General features: G+C 42.3%; 1 protein-coding gene and 1 long non-coding RNA gene across 2 annotated transcripts in view; one reads left to right on the forward strand and one right to left on the reverse strand.

The window, feature by feature from the left end:
- The window catches only part of LOC126278191 (ATP-binding cassette sub-family G member 1-like), a 330,372-nt gene that overhangs the window by 209,343 nt on the left and 93,060 nt on the right, over positions 1-27,969 (reverse strand). The window lies entirely within an intron of this gene.
- On the forward strand, positions 12,892-27,887 carry LOC126278192 (uncharacterized). The gene is made up of 2 exons (XR_007550674.1): positions 12,892-13,052; positions 27,293-27,887. It is a non-coding gene; the product is annotated as an uncharacterized LOC126278192 (long non-coding RNA).

Genomic DNA, 27,969 nt, shown 5'->3' on the forward strand with positions numbered 1-27,969 from the left:
CTATTTAAACCTACCTAACCTAATGACAGCACACAACACCCAGTCATCACGAGGCAGAGAAAATCCCGGACCCCGCCGGGAATCGAACCCGGGAACCCGGGCGCGGGAAGCGAGAACGCTACCGCACGACCACGAGCTCCGGACTCGGACTAATGTTATTGCTGGTGAGTAAATTCCTCCTCAGATTAAATGCAATTTTGGCCAGTTGTATTCTGCTCAAAATATCCTTCTGACTTCTATCATCCCTTGTGATTTTGCTTCCCAGGTGGGTAAATTCCTCTATCACATCCCGCTCCTCTCTTCCAATTCTCATTCTCAGAGGTTCATACTCTGCTCCTGTATTGCATACCATCACTTTAGTGTTTTTCTTGTTTATTCTCAATCCATGCTTCTTTGCGTATGAATGTGTTGAAGTTACGTGGGCTGAGGAGGTTTTCTCCAGAGCCGGCGGTATGTATAGATGCAATTGAATACCACAATTTGGAATCAAGGACGGAAAATGTTGTGTTATTGGAGTCTATTTCCGCCGACATAGGATACACAATTGTGTAGTGGATTGTCTTGAGCTTGTGCGCGATTCGTGCCAGGGAGAGTAAGCGGAAATGGAAAACGAGACGGAATGCTTGGAGCTAGAGAATTTGGAGGGAAGGGCAGGTGGATATAGCGGATAATGACGCAGTCATTATGCAGGAAACGAAGGGTCAGATCAACAAGCCTTTGGAATTTGGAGAACGGTGAAGGGATGCAGTGCGCATGTTCTGTACTGAATCTATATCTATGCTCTGCAAACCCCTGTGAAGCGCATGACAGGGAGTACTGCTCTTGTATCATTTATTAGGACTTCCTCCCGTTCTAATCGAGTACGGAGCGTTGGAGGAACGATTATTCAAGTACCTCCGAGTGCGCCGTATTTAGTATACAATGATGTGGCAAAAGTCATGGGATACTTTTTAATACCGTGACGGACGTCCTTTTGCCAGGCATAGTATACCAACTTGGAGTAGCATAGACTCAACAAGTCCCCTGCAGAAATATCGAGCCTTGCTGCCTCTATAGGCGTCCATAACTGCGAAAGTGTTGCCGGTGCAGGAATCTGTACACGAGCTGACCTCTCAATTACGCTCCATATATGTTCGATGGGTGGCCAGGTCATTTCTTCGAATTGTCCAGAATATTCTTCAAACTAGTGACGAACAAATGTGGCCTGATGGGTAAGATGACGCATTGTCTTCCATAAAAATCCCGCCGTTATTTGTGGACATTATAATGGTTCTTTATTTGCGTAACCATTACCACCGCCGGCCGAGGTGGCCGAGCGGTTCTAGGCGCTACAGTCTGGAACCGCGCGACCGTAACGGTCGCTGGTTCGAATCCTGCCTCGAGCATGGATGTGTGTGATGTCCTTAGGTTAGTTGGGTTAAAGTAGTTCTAAGTCCTAGGGGACTGATGACCTCAGAAGTTAAGTCCCATAGTGCTCAGAGCCATTTTAACCATTTTTTGAACCATTACCACCCGCCAACCCCATTTTTGCAAATGAAAAGATGAGTCTGAGTTGTGGACAATGAAATATGTTGTGATTTTTATTAAGAGCAGTAACGGCTCCGAAATTGTATGATGAAGTAATGTTTTGAAGATGCGAAAGTATAAAAAGTTTAATAAATGTGAATTTTTGTGAAAAGTGAGTGTCAAGAATTATTTTCAAGTGACCATTATTTAAAAAAGTATGAAGCACATTGCAATGAAAAACATAAATCATCAAATTAATCCTGAAAGATTGTCTTCGTAAGTTCTTCAAGTCGGCGTAATTAACAGCCGAGTGCCTATCGCACCAACAGCGAGAATCATGCTACCTAGACAACATTTTTAATTACGAGCCAAAGCCAGAGCGAGATCGTCGTTGGATTGCAAATACAAGATAAGTGACATTATTGTTAATTTTCTTCAGTGACTGTAATCAATTGATGTAGCAATACCTGCCACATTAAAGACCTTTTAGTTACGCAATAAAAAGATCGTACTTTGAGTGCGCGACGTGATAATTTTTGAACTAGTTAACTGTTAGTGGAGGTATTGTTATAACATGAAGTCCACGAATGGCTGCAAGTGATCTACAAGTAGCCGAAAATAACCATTCCCTTGTCAATGATCGGTACAGTTGGACCAAACGCCCCAGTCCATTCCATGTACACGTAGCCCACATCCTTACAGAGCCACCACCAACTTGCAGAGTGCCTCGTTGACAACTTGGGTGCATTGATTCGTGGTGTCTGCGCCACACTGGAACCCTACAATTAGCTCCTAACAACTGAAATCAGGATTCATCTGACCGAGCCGGAGAGGCACCGCAGGCAATGTGGCGCTGTTAGCAGAGACACTCACGTCGGTCGTCTGCTGCCATAGCCGATTAACGCCAAACTTCGCCGCATTGTCGCGACGGAAATCCTTCGTCGTACATCCCACACTGATTTCTGCTCTTATTTCACGCAGTGTTGGTTATCTGTTAGCACTGACAACTCTATGCAAACGCCGTTGCTCTCGGTCGTTAAGTGAAGGCTGTCGGTCACTGCGCTGTCAGCGGTGAGAAACATTATCTGAAACCATGGTATTCTCGGCACAGTCTTGATGCTGTGGATCGCGGAATACTGCATATCCTAACCATTTCCCAAATGGAATTTTCAATGCCTCTGGCTCCAACTGCTATTCTGCGTGCAAAGTCTTAAGTCGTGCGGCCATAATAACGTCGGAAACCTTTTCACATGAACCACTCGAGTTCAAATGACAGCTCCGTCAGTGCAGTGCCCTCTTATACCTTATGTACGCAGTACTACCGCCATATGTATACATGCATATCGCTATCCCACGACGTTTGTCATCTCCGTGTAATATTGCCTTGGCAGTCCCTATGCGAGCGGTACGTAGCGGGTTGCTGTATATTCCTAGATTTCTCTGCTGGTTCTTGAAGCTTTGTACGTAGGATTTCGTGCGACAGTTGGTGTCTATCTTCAAGCGTCTGCCAGGTCAGGGTATTCAGAACAGTATCCCCGCGACGCTCTCCAATAGGTCAAACAATCCTGTGACCAATCTGTTGTTCTCATTCGCATACTTCAGTATACCTTGTTATAACTAACTGGTATGGTTCACATACCTTGCGCAATATTCTCACGACTGTTTTATAACCAATGCCCTTGGTAGACTGATTTTATTTTCCTAATATCCTACCAATGAACCAAAGTCAGCCTCCTGCTTTAGTTACGGTTGAGCCTATGTAGTAATTCCAGTTCATATCCACAGGAATTGTTACATATAGGTATTTGTATAGTTAACCCTTTCCAACTGTGAACTGTAGTACACACTAGCATTTTTAGTTTTGTAAAATTCACAATTTTACGTTTCTGAACATTTAAAGCAAACTGCTGTTATCTAGACCATTTTGAAATGTGACCAAGATCTGAATGAATATTTGTGCAGCCTTTTAACGTACCGCCTTTATTACGCATAGCTGCATTATCTGCAAGTCTTAGACGCAGTAGAAGCTACTCCTATATCTGTCGATGACTCAGCATTCAAGATAACATACAGTATCCTATCTCCCAAGAAACTATCAATCCAATCACTACTCCGATTCTCTTATTTTATGATGGTGGTCATTCCATCCTATGTAGCCAACAAATTGTTTTCACACTTTGAGGGCAAAGTTCGGGATTGAAATTTGATGAGAGGATCCTGCCGCAACGAAAATCGCCTTTGCTTTCATAATTGCTACCCCTGTTCGCGATCATATCCGTGGCACTCTCTTCCCTAATTCGCGTTAATACAAAACGAGCTGCCCTTCTTGGATTTTTTTCGATGTCTCCGTCATTCCTATCTGATGTGGATCACACACCGCACAGCAATACTGCAGGAGAGGGGGAGAAAGCATAGTGCAAGCAGTCTCTTTAGTATACCAGTTAGATTTTCTAAGTGTTCTGTCAGTAAATCTCGGTCTTTGGTTTGGTTTCCCCGCAGCATTATCTATGTGATCGTTCCAGTTTAAGTTATTCGTAATTGTAATCACTAAGCATATACTTGAATTTACAGCCTTTAGATTTGTGTGTTTTATCCTATAACGTAAATTTAGAAGATTCCTTTTAGTACTCATGCGGATGATTTAACACTTTTCATTATTTAGAGGCAGTTACCAGTTTTCACACCATACAGTTATCTTGTCTACATCTTTTTGCAGTTGGTTTTGATTACCTCATGGCCTTACAAGACAGTAAAAACGACAGCATCATCTGTAACAATCTGTGAGGGCTACTCAGAGTGTCTCCTAAATCGTTTATGTAGGTCAGGAACAGCAGTGAACCTACAACACTTCCCTGGGTCAAAGCAGAGATTACTTCTGTTTTATTCGATGACTTTCCATCAGTTACTAAGAACTACGACCTTTCTGACAGGAAATCACGAATCCAGTCGCATAACTGAGGCGATACTCCATAGGCACGGAATCTGGTTATATGTCGCTTTTGAGGAACTGTATCAAAAGCCTTCTCGAAATCTAAAAATGTGGAATCAATCTGACATCCCATTTCGATAGCACCAATTACTTCGTGAGATTAAAGAGCTACCTGAGTTTCACAAGAACGATATTTTTCAATCCATATTGGCTGTGTTTCTATAAATTCGTTTCCTTCGAGATAAGCCATAATGTTCGAACACAATATATGTTCTAATATCCTACTGCAAATCGACGGTACCATTGTTGTTGTTGTGGTCTTCAGTGTATAGACTAGTTTGATGCAGCTCTCCACGCTACCCTATCCTGTGCAAGGTTCTTCATCTCCCAGTACCTACTGCGACCTACATCTTAGGAATCTGTTTAGCGTATTCCTCTCTCGGTCTCCCTCTACGATTTTTACCCTCCATGCTGCCCTCCAATACTAAATTGGTGATCCCTTGATGCCTCAGAACATGTCCACCAACCAATCCCTTCTTCTAGTCAAGTTGTGCCACAAACTCCTCTTCTCCCCAACTCTATTCAATACCTCCTCATTAGTTATGTGATCTACCCATCTAATCTTCAGCATTCTTCTGTAGCACCACATCTCGAAAGCTTCTATTCTCTTCTTGTCTAAACTATTTATCGTCCATGTTTCACTTCCATACATGGCTACACTCCATACAAATACTTTCAGAAACGACTTCCTGACACTTAAATCAATACTCGATGTCAACAAATTTCTCTTCTTCAGAAACGCTTTCCTTGCCGTTGCCAGTCTACATTTCATATCCTCTCTACTTCGAACATCATGAGTTATTTTGCTCCCCAAATAGCAAAACTCATTTACTACTTTAAGCGTCTCATTTCCGAATCTAATTCCCGCAGAATCACCCGAATTAATTCGACCACATTCCATTATTCTCGTTTTGCTTTTGTTGATGTTCATCTTATATCCTCCTTTCAAGACACTGTCCGTTCCGTTCAACTGCTCTTCCAGGTCCTTTGCTGTCCCTGACAGAATTACAATGTCATCGGCGAACCTCAAAGTTTTTATTTCTTCTCCATGGATTTTAATACCTACTCCGGATTTTTCTTTTGTTTCCTTTACTGCTTGCTCAGTATACCATTATGGGTCCGTAATTCAGAAGATTACTCCTATTTTCTTTCTTGGGCATTGGTGTGACTGGTGCAACGTTCCTGCCTTTGAGTAGGCATTTCTCCACGAGAGAGAGGTTGTATACGATTACTAAGTACGGAGCTGCTGTATCAACCTACTCTGAAAGAAACCTGACTGTATACAATCTTGACCTTGCCTTTATTAAGTGATTTAAGCTGCTTCGCTACACAGAAGATGTCTACTGCCAGGTGACTCACGTTGGCAAGTTGTCTTGCTTCGAATTTAGGAATATTTACTTCGTCTTCTTTGGTTAACGAATTTCGGAAAACTGTGTTCAGTAACTCTGCTAGTGCCACTGTCATCCATAACATCACCATTGTTATCACCCAGTGAAGGTACTAAAGGAGACTTTCCACTGATGTACTTTACATACGACTAAAATCTCTTTGGATTTCCTGGCAGATTTCGAGACAGTTTCGTTGTGAAAACTATTAAAGGCACCTCGCATTGAAGTTCGCTCTAAGTTTCGAGCTTCTACACAGCTTTGGCAGTCTAGCGGGTTTTGCTGGTTGGCGCAAACGGATCATTCTGTTTGAAATACCGCTTTATGTTTCAGCCTAGAATACATTCTAAGATTTTACAAGAGATGGAAATAAAATAAATTGTTATTTTAGTCGATTATGGTATTTCTGTTGGATGGTTAGTAGGTGGTGATTTTACATAAATTTACGGTTGAGGACAAATTATTCTGGTATGTTTGACAGCTGAATAGGGGAGTTGTAAATGGTGAGATAAAAATCATGGAAGCGTATGGAGCGGATGGTTCGTGCGACTACTGCCTGATTTTAGAAGACATGGTATCCACGAAAGCTTAGCATAAATGCAAAATGGCCACGGCAAGATTCGCATCGGACGCGATGGGGTACTGGGCGCTCTGCATAACAGGCCGGTCCAGAGTGCTTACTACTTATCAGCCAGTGTGCCGACCGGCCTGGTTTGCTCTGGTCGAGTGTAAACACTTGGGGCAGACGTGTCTTCTCCCGCCTACGAGCAAAGGCCGGCTTGTGACTCAGGCTCAGCCTCGGCGCCTGCGGTCTCCCGAACAAAGAGGAGCTGTTCCCACGGCGCTTCCAAACGGCAGCGGGACAACGGAAACCGATTACAATACTCCTTTCGAGAGCACGCACGGATACCGACACGCTTAGCACAATCCCACGATCAAATTTCCAAGTGATGTGCTGTATTACACTGAGGCGACAAAAGTCACGGGGTAGCGATATGCGCAAATAAAGACGGCAGAGCTGTCATTTGTACTGAGGTGATCCATGTGAAAAGGTTTCCAACGTGATTATGAACGCACGATAGGAATTAAAAGATTTGAACATCGAAATGGCAGTTTGAGATAGACGTATAGGTCATTGCACTTCGGAAATCCTTAGAGAGTTCAATATTCCGAGATCCATGGTGTCAGCAGTGTGTCGATAATACCATATATCAGGCATTACCTCTCACTACAGTTGAAACAGTGGCCGACGGCCTTCACTTAACGACCCAGAGCAGCGGGGTATAATATATATATATATATATATATATATATATATATATATATATATATAATGTATTAAGTTATTTAAAGAATACTGCACTCAAGCAGCAATGAACTACATTCTATTTCTATTAATAAATTTACAACCAGGAGTATATTCTCCATGTAAAGCTAACACTCAAGAGCTACATAGCGTGCAAGAAAGTTATAAAAGACAGAATAAATTATAATATACTGACAGTAAAACATTCTGCTTTTTTGTACTACCATCGTTGAGGCGTTATTATAGTAATTACGAACACTTTATTTCTACTAGCTGAAAAAGATCCTCTTCCATTAACCTTTTTCTATTTTTTTTTAATGGAAGAAACTTGCAGTTATTCATCTCATTTGTATTCATCTCATTTGTATAGGAATTAAAAGATTTGAACATTGAAATGGCAGTTTGAGATAGACGTATAGGTCATTGCACTTCAGAAATCCTTAGAGAGTTCAATATTCCGAGATCCGTGGTGTCAGTAGTGTGTCGATAATACCATATATCAGGCATTACGTCTCACTACAGTTGAAACAGTGGCCGACGGCCTTCACTTAACGACCCAGAGCAGCGGCGTTTGCGTAGAGTTGTCAGTGCTAACAGAGAAGCAACACCGCGTGAAATAACCGCAGACGGACGCGAGTGCCTTTGCTGACAGCACATCGCCTGTAGCGCCTCTCCTGTTCTCGTGACCCCAGACGATTGGAAAACAGTGGCCTAGTCAGGTGAGTCTCGATTTCAGTTGGTAAGAGCTCATGCTATGGTCCAAGTGTGATGCAGGTCACACGAAGCCATGGACCGTAATTGTCAAAAAGGCGTTGTGCATGCTGTTGGTGGCTCCATAATGGTATGGGCTGTGTTTACATGGAATTGGCTAGGTTCTCTCGTCGAACTGAACCGATCATTTAATGGAGATGGTTATGTTCGGTTACTTCGAAACCATTTGCAGCCATTCATGGACTTCATGTTCCTAAATATGAAATTGGCTTCAGTTGTTCGCGACTGGTTTGAAGAACATTCTGGACACTTTGAGTGAAGGATTTGGCCACCCAGGTCCACCGGCAGCAATCCCATCTAACATTTGTGGGACATAACCGAGACCTCAGTTTGTGTTCTAAATCCTGCACTAGTAACACTTTCGCATTTATGAACAGCTATAGAGGCACCATGGCTCTGTATTTCTGCATGGGGCTTGTTAAGTAGATGCCACATCGAGTTGATGCACTACGTAAGACAAAAGGAGGTCCAACACAATATCCTGAGGTAGTCCATGACTTTTGTCACCTCAGTGTAAATGACACTAAGTTTTCCTAAACAGAAAGATAGAAACCAGTACACATTGCCGGAAGAAAAATGCAACACGCACACGGACAGCGTTATTTTATTAACAAATTAAGTGACCTCCACTTTAGGAGGAGTCTGTCACACAGTCGCATCAGCACACAGTGTACCTCCTCTCCCTATCCCCCTTCCTGGCGGCAACACAGAACTGAATTCTCGCATGCAAACGTTCATAAAGGTGCCGAATGACATCCTGCAATCGATTTTCCCAAGTATCTTGCAACCTTTGTTGCAATTCGTCAATGGTTCTTGCATGCCATGGAGGACGATGCTGTTGCTGGCCAGAGCTATTGCTGCACGCCACGAAGAGCGAGTTGTGTAGCAAGAGCCGTATATAGACTTGCAATGTCCTGCTGGAAAACCTCATCAGCTTCCTGTCGACAGGCCGGCTGGTGTAACCGAGCGGTTCTAGACGCTTCAGTCTGAAACAGCGCGACCGCTACGATCGCAGGTTCGAATCCTGACTCGGGCATGGATGTGTGTGATGTCCTTACGTTGGTTAGATTTAAGTAGTACTCCGAGCCATTTGAACAATTTTTTCCTGACGGCAAAATGGCTGTAGTATAGGGGTAATAGCCCGTGCAATTGCGGTGTTCTGGTTACTTTACCTTGCAGAAACACCAGGTGTGACTGCTAGTTGTAGCTAACGGCTCTGCACACCGTGAGGCCTGGGGCGGGACGTGTGTGTGTCAGCGGAACATGCACTCAGGAATAGGCCGCTCACCAGGTCTACGCTACATACCTGCACGTGCATCTCTCGCACACACACAGAAGCTACTCTAACCATTGGAGACAACAGATTGCCATTCCACTCTCCAGTCAGTACTCTCACCACACCTGAGTAGCCGTGCTTGGTGGTGTCGTGATGTCGGTGTCTACCTGGCCAGAGGCGTATGGGATCTTGTTGTTGTTGTTGTTGTTGTTGTGGTCTTCAGTCCTGAGACTGGTTTGATGCACCTCTCCATGCTACTCTATCCTGTGTAAGCTTCTCCATCTCCCAGTACCTACTGCAACCTACATCCTTCTGAATCTGCTTAGTGTATTCATCTCTTAGTCTCCCTCTACGATTTATACCCTCCACGCTGCCCTCCAATGCTAAATTGGTGATCCCTTGATGCCTCCGATCATGTCCTACCAACCGGACCCTTCTTCTAGTTAAGTTGTGCCACAAACTTCTCTTCTCCCCCAATTCCATTCAATACCTTCTCATTAGTTATGTGATATACCCATCTAATCTTCAGCATTCTTCTGTAGCACCACATTTCGAAAGCTTCTATTCTCTTCTTGTCCATGTTTCACTTCCATACATGGCTACACTCCAAAAAATACTTTCAGAAATGACTTAGTGACACTTAAATCTATACTCGATGCTAGCAAATTTCTCTTCCTTAGAAACTCTTTCCTTGCCATTGCCAGTCTACATTTTATATCTTCTCTACTTCGACCATCATCAGTTATTTTGCTCCCCAAATAGCAAAACTCCTGTACTACTTTAAGTGTCTCATTTCCTAATCTAATTCACTCAGCAGCACCCGACTTAATTCGACTACATTCCATTCTCCTCGTTTTGCTTTTGTTGATGTTCATCTTATATCCTCCATTCAAGACACTATCCATTCCGTTCAACTGTTCTTCCAAGTCCTTTGCTGTCTCTGACAGAATTACAATGTCATCGGCGAACCTCAAAGTTTCTATTTCTTCTCCATGGATTTTAATATCTACTCCGAATTTTTCTTTTGTTTCCTTTACTCTTTGCTCGATATACAGATTGAATAACATAGGGGAGAGGCTACAACCCTCTCTCACCCCTTTCGCAACCACTGCTTCCCTTTCATGCCCCTCGACTCTTATAAGTGCCATTTGGTTTCTGTACAAATTGTAAATAGCCTTTCGCTCCCTGTATTTTACCCCTGCCACCTTTAGAGTTTGAAAGAGAGTATTCCAGTCAACATTGTCAAAAGCTTTCTCTCAGTCTACAAATGCTAGAAACGTAGGTTTGCCTTTCCTTAATCTACCTTCTATGATAAGTCGTAAGGTTAGTATTGCCTCACGTGTTCCAATACTTCTACGAAATCCAAATTGATATTCCCCGCGGTCGGCTTCTACCATTTTTGCCATTACTCTGTAGAGAATTCGCGTTAGTATTTTGCAGCCGTGACTTATTAAACTGATACTTATAACTTTCACATCTGTCAACACCTGCTTTCTTTGGGATTGGAATTATTATATTCTACTTGAAGTATGAGGGTCTTCCTGAAAGCAGACCATTGTCAATGGTTCTCAGTGACACAGTAGGTGGAATCTCTTCCATGGATGAGTCTCCACTACGCGGACGTCCAGAACTGGTCTACAGGGGTGGGAATGTTCTGCAGATCACTGCTGAAAGCAGCATACACCACCGATACAAGGTGCCCAACATGTGCAGCAATCCGTGGATGTGTCCATCCAGCTTCCCTGGATGTGTCCATCCAGCTTCCAGCGGACCTACAAGGCGACCCCGTTCCAATGGCTGCAGTTGTTCAGCAGGAGTACGTAAGCGTCAGTGGGGCATGGTTGTACTCTAGATGACTGTAGCAATCACTGTTAAGCACTAAACTCAGCACAGTCACTGTGTGCTGAGAATAAAGAGAGGGCGGACACACAAGCGCCCTGAGCGCTGTCTAATCGTCGATGAGCGCTACAAATGAATCACTAAGACTATGAATTACTAAGACTATGAATCACTAAGACTACAACCCCTCAGTAGGCACATATTATACCCTGGTGCCACTGAACACAGTCCTTGATGGTGTTGCATTTTTTTGCAACACTGTATGTCTCAATGTATGAATGCAGAGTCTGGCGGCGATAACATTGGATAAAATGTTCTCGGGTTTCCAACAGCGTCAATTGCTTAAAACTACATGAGCTTTCGGCCAAGCACTCCTTGGCCATTGTCAAGTGGTATGACTGCCAGTGGGCTGTTGGTGCGTCCTTATATATGCTAGCTGCCGGCTGTGACGTCACTGTATGTCTCACATTGTATCCGTCATCAGGTCATTCAATTGTCTTAGCACAAGACTTACCCTCTGAATGTTGCATCTTGAAAAGTATAAAATGTAACGAATAACAAATATGCAAATAATGAATGAGGAACTCCCAATCTTAAAAACGAGTGAGCTTGTTATAACGTAAGAGGTCCGTCAGAATTGACGTTAAATTAGGCATGTTTCGTTGCCGCGTTTGAGGAACTGAAATTACTGACCTATCTTTGCAGACTAGGTAGTATTTTAAACTATAGCGAACATTCTGTAAGATAATACATTATTTATCAGTTTTTATACATAACTTCTTGAGTTATGACAGCATTGCAAAATAAATGGTGTAAACGTTTGGAAATTTGCAAGAGGAGGATGTTTTAAGGAAAAGCATAACCAGGATTACCAGAAACTTGTTAAAGTGTGTAACTTTTTTAACTATGAGGATACTGATACCATAAGTATAGCCTCCTCTGAGGAATAATGCGTATATAGTGTGGGGATACGGGAAACCGAACGCGATTTGGAGCACGACAGAACGAAAGAACTTGGTCGACGGCGAGGTCATTACACAGCGAGCACATGGAGGAAGGACGGAGACGAAAATGGGCCTCGTTCATTGCAGATGAACTATCCCGGCATTTACCACAAGCGATTTATAGACACCACCGAGAATATAAGTGGATAAGCCCTGACAGAGATCTGAAACCCATTCCTTCGGATGTGAGCCCGTCGGGTCAACTGTTGCACCACATCAGTCCGTGTGGCATATCGGAGTTCTGAAACCCTGACACAAAATGACCTTTTTTTAGATGAAATTTGAATTCCGGCAACTGTACCATTCAGGCTTCTCGTCGCTTTTGAAATTTCTACTAACTTTCACCTTTTACCTGTGCTCATCTAACAAATTTCAGTCATTTACGAAAATCGCATTTTTTACCTAATTTGCATTTTAATGTACAAAAAGAAGCCATAGTCATGTCCGATGCGAGATTAGAATCCACGATCGCCGCTTTTAAATTAGAAAATATTCACTGCAGTTAGCACGCACAACTTTTGGTCTCACTCAACCAGGTGATGCAATGACCCAAAGTTAGGTCGTCCTTATGCCGTGATTTTCCTAAAGCAATTCGGCGAAAATCGGGATGGTATCTTCAACAGGCCACTATCATACCTCTGCCCTTATCTCTCCTACTCAGTTAATTTTCTGTGTCTGACTTTATCTCTCCCGTTAATATTAAATATGCTGAGTGTAATGCAGCAAACGCCTCCTAAAACTGACGTCTCCCGGAAGCAACTGAGAAAATACAGCGAGGAGACAGCCCCCTATCAAACTACAAATAGAACATCGACCGCCCCGCAGGTCACAGTGCACCGCGTGTCTGTCAGTCGGACCTAAACCATCTCACGCCGTAACACTACTAGGTGGCAGATAGGTTCCAAAGCCACAGAGTCGACTGCTGACGCCAGCGGCAGTGGAAAACGAAGGACCACCCCTGCCGGAGGATTGAAAGGTAGTTGTTTACAATACTTGCTGCTGTGATAGGATGCATGCGTAAGCATTTTCTGCTACACACTGTTCGATGTATGACGTGGATGAATGGATAGTTGAGATTCGACGCTGCAAGGATACAATTACATATATACTCTGACAGTCACTATAAAGCGCGTGGATTAGATAATTTTACTGTACGAACCACTGAAGTTCCTCTTCAATACATTCTGATGAAACGTGGAGTCAAGACCATTTGTAGCCTCAATGCGAGCTGCTATTTGCTTAATTTTATCTGCATGTTCTTTGCGGAATATGTAAGTAGGAGGCAGGAGAATATTCGTAGTTTCTATGTACGAAGTTTCTTGAAATTTCCTAAGTAAGTCTTGCGAGATGTGTAGTGTCATTCTTGGAGCGCTGAGAGTTAAAATTTTCCAACATTTCTCTTACACTCTCTCAGCAGTCAAATAAGCCCGCGGTCATTCGAAACGTACTTCTTAGTCATAAGCAGTAGGCTGGGAACACTAACAGTTTTAACTACGGCTATTATACATTCCATAATCGTTATTAGCATGATAAAGGCCTGCAACAATTATCCTCCTTGGTTCCTCTTCTCATTAAATAGACGTTAAGGTTCGGACAAAGGCAGGAGATATTCCGTCTGCCTAAAAGCGAGATAAATATGAGGAGAAAATTACGGGCCTTCTACATCGAGGTCACTGGAGACGAGATACTAGTTCGGTGGGACATGGTGAGAGGAAGGTAGCGTGCTCCAAAATACTCCGTGTGTCACTTCCCTCGCGGAGAAGTCCACACGGTGTGTGGCGAGGACACGGAAGCTGCAGGTATTATCCAACATTAGTCATGCCTTTCGATAACAAGAGCGTACACATTGATAGTTAAAAGGTCACTACCCGTCGTTAAGTTAAATCTGACAACATCGAAGGCCCTGATGTTGAAATAAAGCACTCTTCCCGGTGCAGCAATATGCCTTGTCATTTTACATGGACTACATGGGAAATTGCGCAGAAATTGGAAGCAACAAAAATATGACGAATTAACTACCTGTCGTGTGGGTCCTTGTTGATGATGCACCCGACCTTTACTATTCTCTGCTGCGCAATGTCAAAACATTTCTGGATTAAATAGGATGTAACAGATTTATATCACACCCCGTATCGATCGGAGTTTTGGGGGTCAACGTAAACTTTATATCATTACAACAGTTAAGGTTTGTTGAAATCAATATCTGCTTGGAATTATATTTTCTGCCACGCGAAAGGAACGTAAGTTTTACCACAATCGAATTTCTTAACTGTATCATGCATTAAGTACGACTTCACTTTGCCGCGCGGGATTAGCCGAGCGGTGTGAGGCGCTGCAGTCATGGACTGTGCGGCTGGTCCCGGCGGAGGTTCGAGTCCTCCCTCGGGCATGGGTGTGTGTGTTTGTCCTTAGGATAATTTAGGTTCACTAGTGTGTAAGCTTAGGGACTGATGACCTTAGTAGTTAAGTCTCATAAGATTTCACACACTTTTTTTTTCTTTTTGAGCGACTTCACTTTCCGTGTTACTTATTGCCTCCCTCAAGCCTATGAGCTGGACGTCATTTCAAAGAATTGCGACACGTATGTCACAGACTAACTAGGTAGCGTCAACGGCTGTCATGAATATAGCGACGCGTTTTGTGCAGTCCAAGACGATGATGAGGGATGAAGGGGGAGGTAAAACTCGGTGCCATCCGAGATCCTCCTCCTGTCGAATATCACCAAAGAAGCCACTATGGGCTATATTGGTTCTTTTTTGTCCGTGACTTTGACGAAAATATATTTATGTTATTATTATTATTATTTTAATGTTGTGGCAGCTGAGTTATCGTCACAACACAAGATAATTAAGTCTGAATTACGATCTATTTTATACTCTGCTTTAAATGTTCTTTGTTTATGATATTACTAATCATGTGACTGAACACATTCTGGAGACGACAGGATGAAGATCTTATGCAGATGGTCAACCAAACTGTCATGTCCAGTACTTAAGCGGAATATGGCTATTGCTTCTCTTCTTGGTACATGAGGTTTCTCCAGATGATTCCCTCGGATGAAATTTTAATGCTTCTCTTAAAACTGCTTTTCCAGGCTCCTTGATTTTTGTATCCTTTTGGCTAGAAAATCTTTTTTCTCATTACCATCCAAGCGACAGTGAGATTGTATCCACAGAAATGCAATTGCCTTGTTCTTCCGTAAAGGAGATTTAATTACTTATCATACTTCCTTGATTTTAATGATTTTTGGATTTTATGTGAGCTCTTTGCTACTTATTTCTTTTGACTTGTCTCGCAGTTCATTAAAGTGATAAGTGAAGACTCTGACTCGATGCTGTGTAATAAACGTCGTTTATTGTCTTAAGAAAAGAATAAATTTTATCTAGAGATATGTACCTCCAGAACTTAGGTTCTGATATAGACATCTCGTATATCTTATAAATTAGAGTCATGCTACCCTTCGACGCCTCACTTAACTCGACCATACCAATTTTCACAGCATACGAGTATATTGTCACTTGATCCTTTTTCCCCAGACGAACGCAGAAATGAGGAAATATTCGTCCTATCGTAGCTACACATTCTCACTAAATGTCCTCATAGCTACGCTCTGTGACTAAGTACTTTAAACTTAGCATGTCGTAGAACGTATTTGGAGTGAAGGTACTATTGGCCCAACAGTCTTCAGACTGAGCAAACATTTCGGAAATTAAAATCTTTTTCCTAAGTTAATTTATAACTGTACAAAACAACCTGCGACGCCGTCTGGAGACGAACGATAGAATAATGCTGTGGAAAAGTATGACCCCCGAGAGGGTTACTTCCTATACATTTCTATCAGACGAATATGTTTCTGATTGTCTAGTATGATTCTACTTGTACATTTGAGCGCAATCGACATGTGGTTCGAATACGACAGAAAACGAAAATGTAGCTGTACGTTAGATATTTCTGGAAGAAGAGGGTGAAATTTTCAGGAGGTTCGAGAACGTGAAGAACAGTAAGTTACTAATATAGGCAACACTGTAGTATCTTAATGTCCCTACAGTAACTACATTTCCCCTTGCGTCCCAATTTCGACTGAACGAAATTTTAAGCAAAAATTCGTAATTTTAAATGAACTATCGCTGTTGGAATACTGCGCACGTTTAGAATTAAATGTAATCAGTCCGAATCGCGTCTCTTATATTCCAGTTTCAATCACGCCTACATTTTGTCTTCCCAATAGCTGTGAGAATGCCCATAATTAGCCAGACATGTTTTTGTTCGCTGTCCTTCGACCCGCAGATAACTGGATCGAATTCTAGCAGTAAGAATGTAGTGGCGTATGGTACCTGACCATCAGACTTCACACTCATATCCTGGTATCAACTCCAAACTTTTGTTCAGTGTATCTTTTTGTGACAATGCAGGCGATGGTCATTTAAAAGAGGATGTTAGACTAACACGAAACACGTATTTACACTGCAAAATAACGTAAAACGTCTTGTAACGTAGCTTACTGTAGCAGATTGTTTGCTGTTGCTGATATATATTCTTTGTTTAGCAGAAGCTGGGTGAATTCAAAGACGCAGCGTGTTCATATTGAAGTCATATTTCACGGCAGTGTGTCCGAATCTCGTCAGAACAAGTGCAGTTCACCACTGACTACGAAGGAGCAGCGTCCGTCGTTGTATTGGCGCTACGTTCCTTCGTGATCCGTGGTGGATTCGACTTTTCATAACAACTTTGAAAGACATTGCTGAAAAATACTAGACCACTGTCGTAACAGATACCAGCAAAAGCAGACTGCTACAAAAGGTTAAGTTAGGACAGATTTTTATTTTATAACATATGAATCTGTCCTGTGTAAGACTTAAGTAAATTAGGCACCAGGTGATGATCGAAAGACACATTCGCGTAGTACTGTGGCCATATATGCAATAAACTAGTTTGATTCAGTAATATAAATCAGAATTAAAATCAATCAGCTGAGCAACTCTTTATACATATTCAACGAAGAAATATCGGCAGTTACCATAACATAGAGTCCAAAAATCATTAGAGTTAAGGATAGGGTATTTTGATTCAAATGTCTTGATACTGAAGCCCATATGAGGTAAGTTTATACGCGTGATCTCATGTGGTAAGGAATGATTCAGTGATCTGAAAATAATGTAAAAGGATGCGGCTTCTTAAATAAAACAGTGTTCTTCGACCAATGCGTGATAGCACAAAGACTCGGCTCCCGCGTGTTGGTGCAAGAGTTCGCTCAGCAGTGGATGAGTATTCTCTTCCGCAACTTGTGGATAATTTTATCAGGAACTACTGCCTCCCAGGCAAACCCACCAGGAAGTTTCTCGGGAGGGCATCCTACGGATATCTTTCTTCTCATAGATTTGGCGAGAACATTTCCTTTTACTACTACCAGAATGTATCCCAGTGTTTAACTGGGTGAACTCGTTTTCGGAAGAAGCCAGTTTCAAAACTGTGTTAGGACGTAATGCTTCACGTTTTTTATGTTTATCCTCAACTGCTGGAAAGGTTTCTTGCTTCACGTTTTTTATGGTTATCGTCAACTGCTGGAATGGTTTCATTCTCTACTCTTTTCCATCTCAGGTAATGTTCCGTCTCCAGTGAACTAGATGTAGACATTATATTCTAACATTTCTTCGTTGAACGCAGAACAATCTTTGTTTTTCTATACCTTTGATTAGTTTGTTATAAGCGTAAATATGCCCTTGTTACAAATGATTTCGGATATCTTTGCATAATATAGTGTTAACTGCCCCGCTTATTGGCGAGTGTTAGTGACTCATCATTTCTGAACATGTGTTCAATTTGCTACTACAGGTCGCTCATGAATACTAACCATCAGTTTTGCAAACCTAGACCTAGTTCACATGAGTTTAAAAGGTCGCACGTTTCTTTGTTTAGTACTGGAGGTCGTATCGTCTGTCCGGTTATCAGACGTGCAAAATAAATGCCGCAGTAAAACGCGAAGGTAGACTGTGTGTTCGTGTGCTAGCAGAAAAAAATGGAAATGAGCGTTTGGCGTCATTGGCCGGGAGGCCCCTTTCGGGGCAGGTCCGGCCGCCTTGGTGCAGGTCTTATTACATTCGACGCCACATTGGGCGACCTGCGCGCCGGGTGGGGATGAGATGATGGTGAAGACAACATAACACCCAGTCCCTGAGCGGAGAAAACCTCCGACGCAGCCGGGAATCGAACACGTACCCTTAGGACGATAATCCGTCACGCTGACCACTCAGCTATCGGGGCGGAATGGCTAGCAGAAGAAAGGTTAGGATTAAATTTACCTCGGTGACAGGGCATTGGCTTGAGCAGGTATGGAACAGAATTGGCCGCCTTGTTTTCAAAGAAATCACATCGGCTTTTGTCTTAAGCGATTTTAGGAACTCACAGCAAACTTAAACGTGGATGGTAGCTTAAGGGGATTTCAACCTCGTTCCTTCTGTATGCAAGTCCATTTCTTAACCACTCCGCTACCACAATCAGTTCATCCCAAAAAAAGTAAGTTGTTACTGTAAGATATAAAGAAAAGTAATTAAGAATGTATTTATTATTTCCAATGAGGCGCTAAACTTGTTCTAAGTAATATAACGAATCATTTATTTATATCAAAACTAGACATACTTGTCGACAGGTAGTTATTGTTTATTGGAAATACACTTATTTTTCGTCTGTCTAGTTACACTGTCTCAAACCGACCGGCTTCGGGCAGTGTTGCTCATCTTTAGATCTGTTAAAAATATAAAAATAAACAACAGCTGGGTTCTAATCATATGTTTACAATATCACAGAGCTAAATATATCCGTCCAATTAAAATACAAAAGTTATGTAATATACAATTTGTCGCAGTTAGAGTAAACAGTTCTTAACGGAACACCATCAGCTTCAATTCTGTCACTGAAACTGTTCTGTGAAAATTGGTTAAAAATGGCTCTGAGCACTATGGGACTTAACATATGACGTCTTCAGTCCGCTTCAACTTAGAACTACTTAAACCTAACTAACCTAAGGACATCACACACATCCATGCACGAGGCAGGATTCGAACCTGCGACCGTAGTGGTCGCGCGGTTCCAGACTGAAGCGTCTAGAACCGCTCGGCCACGCAGGCCGGCGAAAATTGGTTACTTTACCTACGAGAAATGATATGTTATGCAACGTTTTCATTCTAGTTAGATAGAACTCTTTTTTTAGTTCTGCGATATTGTAAACAACGGATTAGATCCAGTTATCGTTTACTTTTATATTAAACTTCCTGGCAGATTAAAACGGTGTGCCGGATCGAGACTCGTACTCGGGTTTGCCCGCGAAAGCGCACACTCCGCTACACAGTGAAAATCTCATTCTGGAAACATCCCTCAGGCTGTGGCTAAGGCATGTCTCCGCAATATCCTTTCAATCAGGAGGGCTAGTTCTGCAAGGTTTCGCAGGAGAGCTTATGTAAAGTTTGGAAGGTTGGAGACGAGGTACTGGCAGAAGTAAAGCTGTGAGGAGGGGGCGTGAGTCGTGCTTGGGTATCTCAGTTGGTAGAGTACTTGTCCGCTTAAGCAAAGGTCCCGAGTTCGAGTCTCGGTCCGGCACACAGTTTTAATCTGCCAGGAAGTTTCATATCAGCGCACACTCCACTGCAGAGTGAAAATCTCATTCTGCATACTTTTATATTGTCTGACAGACCTAAAGTTGGGCGACACTGCGCAGAGCCGATCAGATTTAGAAAATAAAAATAGCGATCCACAGACGAAACATAAGCGTATTTTCATTTATTTGTAGACTAATAATCTATTTACAGAATTAATTTGACTAGTTACACAAAAACAACGTAATTACTCAGCATAAACATCCCACATCTCTAAATATTTTATCACTTTGCTACGCTGCAGCTATCAATAGGTACTTGTGAACGTCGTTAATCATAATCTCAAAGATTTCGGCTAATTTAAAATTGCTAAGCGCTAAACATCGTGGTCATTAGCACCTTTTGCCAAGATCATGATACTGTTGTACGAGTAGTAACTCTTATTAAAACGAAAACCAAAGACCTTGTAATTACAGCCACAATCACAGAAAAATTCACGTACATTCTCGAGAGTATCTGTTCACACCGTTGTCAGACGTTAAAAAAATAGTGGATGCCATAAATATGGCTTGTTGATCGTGGAACTAATAGGATGAACCAACCATCCAAAAACACATTAAAATCTTCGTCCAATTAAATTCATATCCAAAAGAATGATGCTATTCGGTGAGTAAATTACAAACGTAGCGATCTTCAGCATGGTTCCATCAAATTTTTCGAGCCCAGTGCGGTGTGTAGAAATGGAACTGATGGAGCAGAGCATTGGATGACAACGAACAGTTCTTAAAAAGTTAAAAAGATATACCCGTATTAATAGAATAATTAATCAAATACCACAGGAACTGATGGAGCAGAGCATTGGATGACAACGAACAGTTCTTAAAAAGTTAAAAAGATATACCTGTATTAATAGAATAATTAATCAAATACCACACATTTGATTTTGTGTAAATGAATAAAATTTCGACTATGACGTGGTCTTCTGCGCCCGATCGCTGTGTTAAGTAATGTGTCGAATTCTGCAATGCAATCAGACAATGATAAACCCGAGAACCCCCGAGCAATAGCGAAAACTCTAGAGATCGGTGAGCAATATGCACTATAGCTTGACGCACTGCTTCGACTCACCTTGCTCTATAGCTCCACAACAAATTGTCCTCATATGTAAAATCTCAAAGAGTGATTTGGAACATAATAACTATTCCTGGCTATGTTGTTGTTGTTGTGGTCTTCAGTTCAGAGACTGGTTTGATATAGCTCCCCATGCTGCTCTATCCTGTGCAAGCTTCTTCATCTCCCAGTACCTACTGCTACCTACATCCTTCTGAATCTCTTTAGTGTATTTATCTCTTGGTTTCACTCTACGATTTGTACCCTCCCCGTTGCCATCCAATACTAAATTGTGGATCCCTTGATGCCTCAAAACATGTCCTACCAATCGATCCCTTCTTCTAGTCAAGTTGTGCCACAAATTTCACTTCTCTCCAATTCTATTCAATACCGCCTCATTAGTTATGTGATCTAGTCTTCAGCGTTCTTCTGTAGCACCACATTTCGAAAGCTTCTATTGTCTTCTTGTCTAAACTATTTATCGTCCACGTTTCACTTCTATACATGGCTACACTCCATTCAAATACTTTCTGAAACGACTTCCTGACAGTTAAATCTATACTCGATGTTAACAATTCTCTCTTCTTCAGAAACACTTTCCTTGCCATTGCCAGTCTACATTTTATATCCTCTTACTTCGTCCATCATCAGTTATTTTTCTCCCCAAATAGCAAAACTCATTTACTACTTTAAGCGTCTCATTTCCTAATCTTAATTCCCGCAGCATCACCCGGTTTAATTCGACTACATTCCATTATCCTCGTTTTGCTTTTGTTGGTGTTCATCTTATACCCTCCTTTCAAGACACCGTCCATTCCGTTCAACTGCTGTTCCAAGTCCTTTGCTGTCTCTGACAGAATTACAATGTCATCGGCGAACCTCAAAGTTTTTATTTCTTCTGCGTGGATTTTAATTCCTACTCCGAATTTTTCTTTTGTTTCCTTTACTGCTTGCTCAATATACAGATTGAATAACATCTGGGATAGGCTACAACCCTGTCTCACTCCCTTCACAACCACTGCTTCCCTTTCATGCCCCTCGACTCTTATAACTGCCACATGGTTTCTGTACAAATTGTAAATAGCCTTTCGCTCCCTGTATTTTACCCCTGCCACCCTCCGAATTTGAAAGAGAGTATTCCAGTCAACGTTGTCAAAAGTTTTCTCTAAGTCTACAAATGCTAGAAACGTAGGTTTGCCTTTCACTTAATCGGTGACTATGATCAGTTCAAATTCTCACCAAGTCTTTCAGGATTTCCTGATTCCTTATAGTTTCCTGGAAGCACACAGATTTTTTTTCAGGTAAAAGCATATCTTTTAATTTTCCCTTATACGTTGAAGTGTGAAGTCAACAACTACCCCACTGAAGTAGTTCAGGAAAGCTTCTATTCACAAGCGAAATATGCATTTGGCTGGCACAACAGCCGTACGCTCTATTACGTGAGATGCGGAAGGCGAGAAGAGGCTCCTTTTGCAGTCGGATAATACGGGCAAGTATGCTGAATTATCTTATGATTTCTATATGCAAGGCTGACGAATTCACCACAGAACTCCCTCGTTTTGGGTGTGAATGAAGTAGCGAGGCTACTTACATACGAATTTCAGCAGACTGGATAAATCCCGCGAACATGTTCATCAGAGCAAAAAAAGAGAAATTGTTTATCAACTTCTTTCATGACATTATACGCACGAAAATAGATGTCCACAGTAAATAGTTTATGTAATCTGGTAAATCTAAGGTAGCTGTGTGTCAACATACAGCTTCTTTATTAAATTTTGCTATCTTTCTACCATTTTGTTTTCCGTTGTCACTCTTCCACAAACGTCTAATTGCTTCACGTCGCGTACCTGGCCAAGCAGCGATGAGCCAAGCATATGGCGGTATTCCGAGGCGACCTTGGGCGTTGCCTTGGTAACGCACTTCCGCTCCACACTTCACAGGCACTTTCACGCCTTCGGCCTCTTACCGCTTGGCTTCCGGATTTCAAAACCGGACTTCGCGTCAGGAGTAAAACCGAAGCTACTTATAAGGAGAAAAGCGTTTGTTTTAGTGGGATTATTACACGTAACATTATTGGTCTCTTGTAATGGGAATTCAGCCGCATCCAGATAACGTTAGTTACACTGATAAACTAAAGCCTGACGATCACTAGGCTACGACGGAAATAAAATGGTGTGTGCTAGATCGCTCTCATTAAGTACCGTTTACAGCGTACTTGTGCAGGGGAACACTAAGAGCCAGATAAACTTGTCAGGAATCTTGCACCGTCGTAAATGTATGCAGAGAATAGCTGCTTGAAAGAAATGGTGCACTTCTTGCCAGGGTTGAAAGTAGCTGTTGACGTTTTTTCAGTATTTAAAAACTAAATTTGTTTTTTTAAGCTCCACCTTTTGCAAAATGCAACTGTATTTATCCAGATACTCGTATGTTTCGACATCTATTTCGGTCTTGATTTATTTCTGTAAAAATATTATACAATTATTCATAGTTGTTTTTTCCCGCTTTACGCTTCCTGAAAACTAAACATGTAGATTTTTGATTGTAAAAATATTTGTATCTGTACAGGTCGTTTGTTTTTAGGTCTCTTTTTGTTTGTCATCAAATAGCTGGCAGAATTTGCTTAATGAGTTATTAATTCTGGAATGCTTTTTGGACAGTAGTAGTGGTTTATGTCCTGTACTTATGTTTTCTGTTTTGATGCGCATCTTTGCTGTTTTTTCTTGCGAAGGTATGCAAAACAGGGTGTGCAACTACATGCACAACAGGGAGGAAAATGTAAGCATAGGAGAGACATCACTACTACTCTTGAGAAAGTATTTCAAGTATTTCTCATTAAGCAAATTCTTCCAGCTACTTTGCAGATGACATGCTACTAAACCATAAAAAAGCTTAAAAATAAGCCGACCTGTACAAATTAATTATCACAGTTAATTTAGTCCTCAGGTGAACAATCAAAATAAAGTAGAAAATGCGCAACCATGAACTTTGTATAACATGTTCATAAAAATAAATCGAAAGCCACAGAAGATGACACTTAACGTGTCGAAACATGCCTGAGTAAATAGAAACAAATAAATATATCGTGTTCTGTAGAGAGCGTAGTTTAAAAACCCATATTTAAAAATGCACATTTATAGGAATCTCTTGTATGTTTGACGAATACATTTGTCACCTACAACTGTTAAAAACTACCACAGAAATTATATATACGGAATAGCTTGACACAAACAACATGAAAGATGTATTTAATTATTCGCTTGGTTCATGGTCTAATAGCAGCCTTCCCAGTTGACGCAGAAAGCGTATGTGACACGTGTGAGCTGACATATTTACGATTACTCTTGAATAACACCAAGGAGGCCGTCGAGCTTAACGCCCACAGCCGAAGGAAGAATCATTCATCACCAGTGTCACATGCTCTTTCCACGGGACATTTTGGAGAGGTTCCCTGATTGAAATCAGAACCTTTGCTCAGGGTGATCACTCAAGTATTCTCTAAACGGCTGATTAATGATGTACTTGTGAGTATTGTGTTGAGTTGTTTCTACGACCAGCCTGGTTGGAGTCCGGACAGCAAGTTCACATAACAGCAAAACTCGCAGCATCTGAAAAAAGACGGCCGTGGAAATACTGTGCATAGTATAAAAACCAACTCAATAGAACACTCGGAAGTACACCATTAATTTTATCCGAGTTTCGAGAAGATTAGCTACGTCTTATCCTCCACTAGCTGGCCAAAGAATGGAAATCAAAAATTCTTCAAGCGCTAGGATTCGAAACGGGTCCTTCTGACAAGAATGCCTATTGGCTGGCATGTGTTAACAGTTGAGAGTGGACTTTGGCTAGCTGATCGCCAAATGTGCACAGACACAATGCTTCAGCTTATTTATTCGGCTTTGAATGCTAAGCCTTCTGAAGTTCCATCAGCTTTAATATATTATTAGCCACAGTCACCATCCTAAAAAGAAAACTGAGCAACAGAATCTTAATTAGTGAACTTCAGAACGAAGAATCAGGAATCACAAACATATCAAGTCATTTTATCTCACTGGCTACAGGATGTTAACGATTACAGGACGTGGGGAAACCTGTTGTCGTACACTTTGGGGTGAATTTTAATGAACCCAATAACTGCAGTATTAACATTTATTTTACAAATGCAGTATATTCCTGAGCTTACAATTACATGGAACACACATAAAAATACTAATTGTTTAGTTCTACGCAAGGAAGCAATTCCATCGTACCAATCTTTTGTCAGCAAATGATTGAGTAGATTCAGGAAGTGCAACATAGCCGCACAGTTACTCCCACAAGAAGATTCAGGCAGTGACTTTGAGACACGCCAGGGTAGAAGAGAGCGCTAACGCGCTGCTTCCTGGACTCGAGTAGGCGAGCCAGACCCGTATCGAATCCGCCCGGCGGATTAACGACGATGGCCGGTGTGCCGGCCAGCCTGGATGTGGTTTTTAGGCGGTTTTCCACATCCTACTAGGTGAATACCGGGCTGGTCCCCACGTCCCGCCTCAGTTACACGACTCACAGACATTTGAAACACACTCACACTATTTCAAGATTTAACTAGACGCAGACAGCTGGGGTACACTACTTCCATCCTGGGGGGGAGGGGGTATGGGGTGGTGACAGGAAGGGCATCCGGCCACCCATTAAAATTAACCATGCAGTTCCATACTTAACCCATGTTGTCTTGACTATCAGTTGTAGTTCAGGTGAGAATAAAGACGCAAAAATTCAGGTTCTCAACGTGATCATCCTCACCAGCATGGAATCTTATGAGTGTGGAAAACACAAGCAAATATAGGCGGAGAAAAAGATACTCTGACGAACTTGATAAAGAAAAAAAAAACCACCAAAATTATATGAGAGGGAACTGTTCGTTGGAACTAGACACATGGGACATTACATTTCGGAAGCCGTTAGGTAATTTAATGTTGAGTTATCAGTGCTAGCAGACAAGCAACACTGTGTGAAATAAGCGCAGAAATCAATTTGGGACGTACGACAAACGTTTCTCTAAGGACAGTGGTACGAAATGTGGTTGTAATGGGCTACAGCAGCAGACGACCGACGCGAATACCTTTGCTAACAGCACGACTTCGCATGCAGCTCCTCTCCTGAGCTCGTCACCATATATATTGCACCCTAGACGATTGGAAAACCGTGGCCTCGTCAGGTGAGCCCCGATTTCAGTTGGTAAGAGCTGATGTTAGGATTCGAGTGTGGCGCAGATACCATGAAGCCATGGGTCCAAGTTGTCAAGAAGGCACTGCGCAAGCTGGTGGTGACTCCATAACGTTGTGGGCTGTGTTTACGTGGAATTGACTGGGTCCTCTGGACCAACTGAACCGATTATTGACTGAAAATGGTTCTGTTCGGCTACTTGGATACCATTTGCAGCCATTCATGGACTTCGTGTCCCCGAACAACGACGCAAATTTTATGGATGATAATGCGCCACGTCACCGGGCCTCAGTTGTTCGCAATTTGTTTAATGAAAATTCTGGACATATCGAGAGAATGATTTGGCTGTCCAGATCACCTGACGTGAATCCCATCGAGTATCTGTGGGACATAATGGAGAGGTCAGTTGGTGCACAAAGTCCTACACCGACAACACTTTCGCAATTGCGGATGGCTGCAGAGGCAGAATGGCTCAGTATTTTCGCAGAGGACTCCCAACGACTTGTTGAGTCCATTCCACGTCGAGGTACTGCAGCCGCGCGGGATTAGCCGAGCGGTCTGAGGCGCTGCAGTCATGGACTGTGCGGCTGGTCCCGGCGGAGGTTCGAGTCCTCCCTCGGGCATGGGTGTGTGTGTTTGTCCTTAGGATAATTTAGGTTAAATAGTGTGTAAGCTTAGGGACTAATGACCTTAGCAGTTAAGTCCCATGAGATTTCACACACTGCGCCGCGAAAATATGTCCGACACGATATTAGGTGATATCCCATGACTTTTGTCACCTCTATGTAAAGTACAGCCTACTGTTAACTTGCGGAATACTCTAGATTACTGTCAACACTACTTTCCGTGTCATTTATTTTAAATGCTTGTTAGCATGCAATCTTGCTTAATGAAAAGTATTCTAATGTCATTAAGGATATTGCTTCCGAATTTGGACTAAGCGAGTTGGTATGGTTGTCGGAACATTGAACACGCATGTGGAAGGAACACGATCGAAACGCTTGATTAGCCATCCAGATTTGTTTTCCTCGACATCCCATAATCGATTAAGCTGAAAGGCTCAGATCTTCCTTGTCTCTTTCTAGAACTAGTTCCGATATTCTCACTGCCTCGTCTGTCCACTGTCCACTTTGCAAGATGTCATTGTTCTGCTTACACCTACAACACCAACAAAGGAACAAGAACCAACCTGCAAACGAGTGTTGACACACCTCAGATAAGATACTAATACTGACAGTGGACGATATGGTGTGGCTGCTACCGCCTTTGTTTTTGCTGTGTACAAACACTACAGAAAGCCTTTTATTGTTTACAGGTCAACGGGACGCAACCAGACGACGAAGACCGGAGCAAGCGAACGGGAACGTGCGAGAGTCACACATCGCTCCACTCGGTCTGTTAACAGAGGGCCTCAGCATGTGTACTCGTTTCGTTACTTTCTTTTGTGGTCGGCTGCTCTGTTGCGGCGTCCCTGGGAACGAAAGTCAGCTGTTGACCCACACACACAGCTGTTCTAGCGATGAGGTCGAAATATGGAATGCAGATACCCAACAGCAACGCACTGAAATCTGGAAGGCCTCTTCTTCCTGCATCCGCGAAGGAGCTACAGCGGGGCGGCAACTTGGAGAACGAGACTCCCCTTATCGGATTCTGTCGGCTGTGGAAGTAGTCGATCTGGACCAAATTTAGTCGCGGCAGAGGGACAAGGTGCCTCCTTTAACAGACGAGACACTTGAAAACCCAAAAAAGTGGCAAAAAAGGTTTCGTGAATCTCAAGAGTTCTAATTCTTAATCATCGCATCAGTAACAACACTGTGTATTTTGTGATAAGACTAACTACGTCACTATGGTTTACTGTAACGTCTAAACGACACACAAATCCAATAAAAATTCTGACAATTTTGCACTAACAGGGACTACAGTTCTTCCAAACAAGCCTGAAAAAAATAGTAATTACGATTATGTTTCCAAGTTACTCAGTTAAATTTCTAT

The sequence above is a fragment of the Schistocerca gregaria genome, chromosome 6, assembly GCF_023897955.1.
Source record: "Schistocerca gregaria isolate iqSchGreg1 chromosome 6, iqSchGreg1.2, whole genome shotgun sequence".
In the NCBI taxonomy this organism is placed as follows: Eukaryota; Metazoa; Arthropoda; class Insecta; order Orthoptera; family Acrididae; genus Schistocerca; species Schistocerca gregaria.